Genomic DNA, 7,608 nt, shown 5'->3' on the forward strand with positions numbered 1-7,608 from the left:
TAGGGGTTAAAAATGACTTGGATTGGTTAGAGTAGTTATTTAAAGTATATCTAAACATTTTAAAAGAGGAGAATAGAAGGTGGTACGGTTTGGAGGAAAAGCATTTGTATAGATTATGGGAAACAGGCAAAATAATTCATTTTCTTGCATTTCCTTAGAGTTTTTGAATGATTCTTTGAGATCAAATAGCTTGGATGGTTGAAACACATTGAAAATATCTATTTTGAATCAGTATTGTATTCATTTCATTGGGTTTGTGCATTTTCTATTGACTGGTTTGAAATAAGGCAAGGGTTTTGTGTTGGTTCAAGATGTAAATTAAATGATCCATCCCCTTTTTATAATTTTTTTTACTTGGGGATGGATCCTAAAATTTTATTATAGAATTATAACAATGTGAATGTAGTAAAGAATGAGATTTTGTAGGTGGACAGTGTTTGGAGGAGTTTGATTGTGTTTTGAAGTGCATTTGGGGTCATGAAATGGAGCCATAGGAGTGGCTATAGAAGATCTATCCATTGGAGGGGGTCCTTTTATGATGGAGTTAATCTTATAATAGTCTAAGGATACTATTAAAACTTTCATTTTGTAAGCATGGTGTTGGGAGGTCAGACATTAAGCAAGCCCTAGATTTTTGGGGCTTTAGGATCCAAATTGGGGATTTCATATCCAACGGTATCATAGAGTCAAATTGGATATATATTTTTCTAATTATATCCATTTGATGATACTTCTAAAAGTGGAAAGGTTTGGGAGTACACCCATGATAGGGTTGCTTTGAAAATGTAGGGTATTAGGCCTAGAATCCAAAAGTAAAGCAACAATTCTTGGAAAGGATGTCGCAAAAAAAGTTCACTTGATTTCTAAATTTTTTTAATAAATTGGAAAAGGGTATTTGAATATATAATTTTCTTGCAATGTCTTTTGGTAAAATTTCAAGAAATCTACAAATTCCTCTTTGGGAAAGGCTAGTAGGACAGTCCTAGAAGAGGGTAGTATGGTTGTGGGCGATTATCCGTCGAAAACTATCACTTGGGGAGTAGTGTATATGTTATTTGGAAGGTATTGAGGATAGTTAGAAGTTAGGAACACCTACTAGAGAGATTAAGGGGTGTTGGGTTGGTTGGTTTGAAGGCAACCATAGAGCATGGGGCATGGTTGAATGCATGGATATGGAGATGAGGAAGAGGATTGAGGTTGTGGAGTCTAGTGGGGGTATGAAATGATTAAATTGAACACTGATAGGTTTATAGTGTGGTTTGAGGGCCTAGAGTTTATTCTTTTGGAAGGAAGAGTAAGGTGTTGTTACAAAATAAAAGAAAATATTAGCATTTTCCTAAGAAGCTTTTGAAAATCCTCCATTAGCCTCTGCATCATGATCTCCAACACATATACATTCCTCTAGGTCATTTTTTCATTTCCCAACCAAATTTTGCACTTGGTTGTACATTCTTGACAACTTTTGCAAGAAATTGCAAAACTTGCACTTTTGCAAAATTTGTACTTTGCAACTTTTTGCACTATTATGCAATTTGACTCCAACTAGGAATGAAATTATACCAAATAATGTATAAAGACTAAAGATGACCAAAAATTTTCAAATCCAACCTTGAATCCACCTTTGACCAAATGTTGACTATGTTTCACCAACTTAGAACAACCTAGACAAACAAACACTAGGTGATCTTTTGGTCTCCAAATGAGTTCACTAACCTATCAATGCTCTTCTCATGCTTTATATAGGCTAGTTGGGTGGTTTTTCACCCTTTAGGACTCCTCTTCAACACTTTGTAACTTTTTTGACAAAAGTTGCTCAAGCAACTTTTGAAAGTTGCAAAGTTGCACAATGCAACTTTTACACTTTTTTGCAACATTTCACCAATTTGGTCAAATGACCTTCCTATCATCTCAAAATTAACCACAAGCAATAAAAATGGTAAACATCTTACCCTAACTCTTCATCGACCCTATTGACCTCATGATGATGTCATCATCATGCCTTGTTTGATCCAAGAGGATCTTCACAACCTGAAATTGAAGTGTTCCAATTTCTCTCAAAAGCAATGCCATCACATAGAGCATAGAATTCTAAATCTGGCACAACTTGAATGGGCAAAAAAGGAGTTCGTTTGTGCAAGATATCACTAGTCAAAGCTTGGTCAAAAGCTAGTCAACTCAAGGATCAGGGATGAGAAAAAAGAAAAGGTAAAAAATTCACCATCACCAAATTGGTCAAAGTTTGCATCATCAAAAAGGTCTTGTTGTCACAAATCCAACGATGTTCATTTCATCGAAAAAGGAGTTCATACGCAAAAGTTATGAGTAGTCAAAGTTTTCCTTAGGAAAATTTGACCAGTGATGTGTCATGTCTATATGATGATGTCAACATGGTGTTGTGGCAGTTTAAAATGATGACACATGGCATGTACAGTTAGCATATGATGTGGCAGATGTGGCAAGTATTGTCAACGGGATCTAATCATCTGACAACACGTGTCATGGTTTTGGCAAGAACATTTTGCCACGTGGCACCTACATGGCAAGGGCAAGTTTACCTTTCCAAGAAAAATTTGGTTATGGGTTTCAAACCTGTGACCTCCTTCTCACAAGTCAGAGGTCGGTGACCATTGCACCAAAGTGTGGCTTTAATAACCATATTGGCAGACATTACATTAAAGGTTTACTACACCAAAAATGGCTTTTAAAGAGCTGTTAGCGGGGTTGGAACCTCCGATTGGTGGCATCTCTAAAGTAGTATATGTCATTGCGCCATTTAAGCGCTTTGGTAAGAATTTGATGTAGTTGTTATTTGAATCTTAATAACCTGCCAACCTCTTTTAAATTAAGGGTGTTTATTGTTATATGGCTAAGGTTCATCCCCTATTTTTCTTAGCCGAATATTTCAAAGGCTAAAAGGAGGATTTTGGCTAGAGGCTAATTACTAAACCTTATATTTTTAAAAATAATTTGTTTAAGCCTAATTTTGGCTTATTCTTATTTATAAAAGGGGACTAGGAGGGTCTTCCTAGAGGGGGGGACCCATTAGTTGATCATCCAATTCTTCTCAACTCTTCTCGTAGAAATTCTTTTTGTAAGCCAAGCATTCCTTGGAGGAATTTTGTAACTTGGTGAAGAATCTACATTTTGTAAAAGCTGTTGCAAAGCTTCTTATTGTTCTTCTGTAAGGACGTCTTGCCAACATGGGAGCTTTTGTCATAGGTGGAGCTACTTTCTTGAGGCCTCTTGTAAGATGAAAGTTGACTTCTTTTTGTAACCTATGGTGTTTCCAAGTCTTGAAGGCAATAGATCGATTCATTTTTCTGGTGAATTCGGAGACATAGCCAATTTTTGGTGAACTCCATTATCATCTTGATTCTATTCTTTTGTGATTAATCTTGCAATTGTTTCTTTGAGCTTAGTAGATTAGAGATTTGAATTTACATATTGGATTCAGATCGATAATTAAAAGATCCTGATGTTAGATTTACTAAGGTAATCTTTGTAAGTCTAACTTGTGAACTATTCTAAGTAAGTACTTAATTAGTTTTACAAATCAAGTGGTATCAAAGATAGAACTACTAGTTCATAATCAGATCATTGTTCAAATTAGAGGGTTATTTTAAGCTTTAAAAGGGCTGACATGGTGTGACAGCAAGGACACAGTCTAAAACAACCTTATCCAAGATTTACATATGTTGTAAAAAATCCAAATGGTTATCCAAATCTATAATTTATTTTCTTGATGTTTGGGGAAATATGGGAGAAAAATGCAAGATGACAATCATCTAAATCCATTTAAGTTGAAGACAATTGAATATTTTTTTAAGGATATCATCAAACCCACAAAAAAGAGTTCATGAGACAAATTTATAACAATAATGTACAATATTTACATCTCTTATTAGTTTTATATACAAAATATTGCATCTAAATATGCACATGTGACATCTCTTATCAGATTTTTATAGAAAATATGGCATATAAATATGCACATGTTACATGTCTTCTCTTTTTTATATACAAAATTTGGCATCTAAATATGCACATGTGATATCTTTGGTCAGAATTTTATATAAAATATGGCATATAAATATGCACATGTTACATGTCTTCTCTTTTTTATATACAAAATTTGGCATCTACATATGCACATCACTGCGAAGTTGCAACATTTTGCGTAACATATATACAAAAAAGTTAAAATCATTCTACCATAGGCAGAATGATTCAGCTATATAGGACATAATCAATCAAGAGAACCTTCTACATCAACTCTAACCCTTATTGTATCAAGGATTTCCTTGTGATCAGATTCATATACTTTTCACAACTTCTTGTTAAGAAGCCTACCACGATATGGTATCAATTGAATATTTGTTACAATAATAAGGTTAGATTAATGAAGAATATGTTTGTGTGTCTCAAAATCCTCAAATAACCACATGGTAGAATTCTTGATAGGGGTACCTACATTTAATTGTAAAGACAATTTTGTTAGAGTAAATAATTATTATTTATGCTTTTACTTAAGTTTACTTAGGTTAAATGCATTTATTTATTAGTAGTCATCTAGGATTTGTTGACAACATAGGAGTTTGTTCCTATTTAAGTCATACTTATCTTCTCACCTTGGGGTAGAAGCAAGGAGTTGGGTCTCAATTCTGCAAAAGTCAGCAGATTGAGATCGTACTCTTTTAGAAATGGGTACCCATTTTAAAAAAATAGGTACCCGTTCTAGGCTCAGGCATCCAATCCAAAATTTAAAAAATGAGCACTCATTTTTTAAAAATTGGGTACTCATTTTTTATTTTCAAAAAATGGGTACCCATTTTTGAAAATATAAAAAATTTGTATTTTTTAGAAACGGGTACCCATTTTAGAAAAGTAAAAAATGGGTACCACTTTCTAAAAATTTAAAAAATTTGATCAAATTATGGTGTCCATACACGAGAGGTTTTAAAATTTACCTTTATAGCCAATTAATAATTAATAATAAAAAAATTATTCAATAAAAAATTAAGGAAAAATATTGTCATCAATCTTAGGTGTATTAGGTAACTCCTTATAAAAGGATTTATGAAAATTCATTTATTTGTGTCAAATTATGGTGTCCATACACAAGTGTGGTATGGTCTTAAAATAGGCATTTTGAAAAAGTGGTTTTTAAAGATCCATACCAAAAACAAAATCTATCATATGGGTATACAAATAAATTACATATTCAAGAACTAGATTCTGAACACAAAGATCTCTAAATGCCTCAAATTTTGACATCAATCGACAAGAAATTTCAAAGATAGGAAAAACACTTCCACTTTTTTCTCAAAAGTGAGACCCAACTTCTTGCACTTATCCCTTGATCGAGGATAATCCACCTTTTGTGGACATATGCTTAGTTGTCATACTTATCTCCTAGCACCTTCTAGCTTGTTCTAGAAGCCTCCTTGAGGCCTTTATATTCAGGCTCTCCTATTGTAATTTCATATCTTTTGCATATCATATTGTAAGAAATTTTATTTCTAATTGTTGCAATATATTTTTTCTCTTTGTTTGTTTAAGTTTCTCTGAGCTCCACCCTTCCTTATTTGGTTTCTCTTCAGCAAGTTATTGCATGTAGGTGATCTTGATGAGCCATGAAGTTGACTTTCATCAACTTCTACATGGTATGATCAGAGCCTCCCTATTACTTCTTGGTTGAAGGATTTTTGAAGCCATAATTTGGAGACACAAACACTAGTTTGTTTGTGATTTTTTCTTCAATTAAGAGGAAGAGCATTTTTTTGGGGCACTTGGGGCTCAAACAAACACTATCATTATGCTCAAAAGGCCTGTTATAGTCAAGATCCATTGAAATTTATCCATTTTGGACAAAGTTTCTCTGAGAGGCAATTATTTTTACCCAGGAGGCCGTACAGACCTATACAGATGATTTCTTTTAAAAAAATATAAATAAAAAAAGTGGTCATGGCAATTGCTCAACCCAGTGGCCACCACTCTATCACCACCATGCCGCTCTGGTGCCACTACCACCAGCAGAAACACTATAGAGCCACCAACCTTTGACCGCCACTTCGCAGCCCCCGTCACACCACTTCGACACCACCACTGTCAGTCATGCCATTGATGATCATAGCTCTACTACTACCTCTACCCATAGTAGCCACCACCTACCACACTACTAGCTATGCACACATGGACTCTCTTATGTGTGCCATGTGGCATGGGTGCTACATTGGCACCTGCCATGTGGTTGCCACATTAGCTGTCGTGTGACAACCATGTGGTAGTCTTTTTTTGCCTCAATAGCCTCCAAGCTATCAATTTTAAGCCATTGATATGCTAACATCAGTATGATGTTAGCACTACATCAGCACTCCTACATCCTCTTCAGTCCCTTTTTGACTTACTCATGGTTTTTGGTCATAACTTGAGCATACAGAGATCTTTTCCAATCTAAAAGAAGCATCAAAAAAATAGTTCCAAGATGAAGACATTAGTGCAGGTATTTTGTGATTTTGATGTAGTTTTGTTGCCTATTTTTGTAGTCAAAGTTGGATGTTCTATTTTTTACTCTAATGAGCATATCTTATGCATCCCATCTCCATTTTTTGAAAATTTTATATGTTTGGAAAGCTACTTCTACTTACTTTTCAAAAATGCTATAATTTTCTTTAGATTCTATCCCATGCTCTTTCTATCATGTTTTTGGAATTTTTTCTCTATGTTGGATATCTTGGGTGTTCCAGGTCTGAGAATCATTTTCATGGCATGGGATCTTTTCTTTCATGTTGTACTATCTATTGTATCAATTTTTTCCCTTTCTAATTATTGTTGATATCATTTATAAGCATTTTTATGCAAACACACTAAGATAAAATGCCACTCTTACATTTCAAGATCTTGAATATTGATTTGAGACAGTTGTACTTGCACTATATTATAAAGTGTCATGGGGGGGTTAGTTGTTGCCATTTTTGTGCCCTCTTTCTTTATCAAGTGAGTATCCCTTCCAAGAGATTAGCCCCATGATGTGTCGGTGACACGTGCCATTATAGGTGTTTGCACCTCTTCCTCTCTCTTGTTGTTCTTGGTTCTTTCTACAAAGGACTTTTGGCCCACTTTCTCAGTTACTTGTCCCCTCACCCTATCTACATTAAGGGGGGGTTCTTCTATTGTTTCTAATGCTTTCTTGGTTCGTAGTCATCTATTTTTGTGGAGGTTCTTTAGATCAGCAATTTCTTTTTGACAAAGTTTGTGGCTTCGTAATGCTTCAGTGATGCTCTTCATGATCTTCTCTTTGTTCCTATTTTCTAGGACATTCCTCTAGTTGGAGGCTTCTTCAATCCTTCACTAGAGTTTAGCTATCACTTTTTGGAGAGGGATTTTTGCCACTGGGTTTTCTCCTTTTTCTCCAATTTACAGAGATTGCATTGCATTTCTTTGCATTTGTACATGGGTACCTAACATGGCCTTGTTGTCAGGACCCATTATGCATTTCATCTTAGATGTTTTGAGCTTAACTGCATTTCCCTAAGTTGCACAAGGGGGGGGGGTTGGGGGTGTTAGAGTAAATAATTATTATTTATGCTTTTACTTAAGTTTACTTAG

The sequence above is a fragment of the Cupressus sempervirens genome, chromosome 7 (genome assembly GCF_028749045.1).
Source record: "Cupressus sempervirens isolate cs-2001-9-10 chromosome 7, ASM2874904v1, whole genome shotgun sequence".
Taxonomy (NCBI): domain Eukaryota; kingdom Viridiplantae; phylum Streptophyta; class Pinopsida; order Cupressales; family Cupressaceae; genus Cupressus; species Cupressus sempervirens.